Below are 1269 nucleotides of genomic sequence, written 5' to 3'. Positions count from 1 at the left end.
ATTTGGAGGACATCCTTCTGAAAATCCACACACACATCTCAAGAAGTTTGCTATGATTTGTGACATGCAAAAACAACCTGGAGTGTCTGATGATGCAGCAAGATTGAAACTATTCCCATTCTCTTTGAAAGATAGAGCATTGGATTGGCTTGATTCTTTACCTCACAACTCCATTACAAATTGGGAGCAACTCACTGATGCATTTCTTGCACAATATTTTCCACCTGGAAAAACTCAAGAATTGAGGAATCAAATGACAGCTTTCAGACCAAGAGAAGATAAAACTCTTATGAGTCATGGATGAGATGGAAGGAATTAGAGAGACAATGCCCACATCATGCCATTCCAAAATGGATGATAAACCAGAATTTTTACACCAATGTCACTCCTGCAATTAGAGGGATTATTGATGCTCAAACAGGAGGAGAATTTATTATGAAGCATGAAGATGAAGCTTATGAGCTATTGGAGAAAATTGCAAAGAATACTCATCTTTGGAGTAGTCCAAGAGGACCAGCTCCAACTCAAAAAAGGCAAGCTGCTGGAATGTATGATCTTGATCCATTTAACATGATTAATGCAAAGTTTAATGCACTTACAAATGTCTTGGCTAAGAAGATGGAAGATTTGAGTATGTTGGTTAGTTCATCATCATCATCTGGAAGTTCACAACAAGTTGCTTGTGCAGAAGGAACTACCAGCTGTGGAGTAGACTACGAAGAACAAGCAGCATATGTTGGTAATTATGGAAACAAACAAATGGGGAATCCTTATTCTCAAACTTATAATCCAAATTGGAGGAATCATCCCAACTTTTCATGGGGAAATCAGCAAAGTCAAGTTCCAAATCAGAATTTTCAACCACAACAGCAACAAGGAATTCCATATCAGCAAAATAGGCAACCATTACCTAAATTTCAGTAGAAAGATATGAATCCTCCACCAAAACAGCAAGAACAAAGTTCCACCACAGAAGCTTTATTGCAACAGATTCTTGCTAACCAAACTAAGCATGATGAGGAGATGAGAGAGATGAAAGCAAGGCTAGAACAGATGCAAACACATAACAGAATGCTGGAAAATCAGATTGCACAACAAGCATCTTCCTCAAGTACCAAGTCTTTTGGAAAACTTCCATGTCAACCAGAAAACCCAAGAGAGCAGTGTCAAGCTATTACTTTAAGAAGTGGGAAAGTTGTAAATGATGAGAAGAGTGAAAATAGTGAGAAGAGAGAAAGTGAGAAAGAAATTGATGAGAGTGAAAAATAA

General features: G+C 37.7%; 1 non-coding gene across 1 annotated transcript; it reads right to left on the bottom strand.

The window, feature by feature from the left end:
* Positions 1-238: 238 nt before the first annotated feature.
* On the bottom strand, positions 239-344 carry LOC131175112 (small nucleolar RNA R71). The gene has a single exon (XR_009145273.1). It is a non-coding gene; the product is annotated as a small nucleolar RNA R71 (small nucleolar RNA).
* Positions 345-1269: the final 925 nt, after the last annotated feature.

This window comes from Hevea brasiliensis, chromosome 16 (genome assembly GCF_030052815.1).
Source record: "Hevea brasiliensis isolate MT/VB/25A 57/8 chromosome 16, ASM3005281v1, whole genome shotgun sequence".
NCBI lineage: Eukaryota > Viridiplantae > Streptophyta > Magnoliopsida > Malpighiales > Euphorbiaceae > Hevea > Hevea brasiliensis.
The sequence above is the reverse complement of the archived record's forward strand: the minus strand, read 5'-3'. Positions and strand labels throughout refer to the sequence as shown.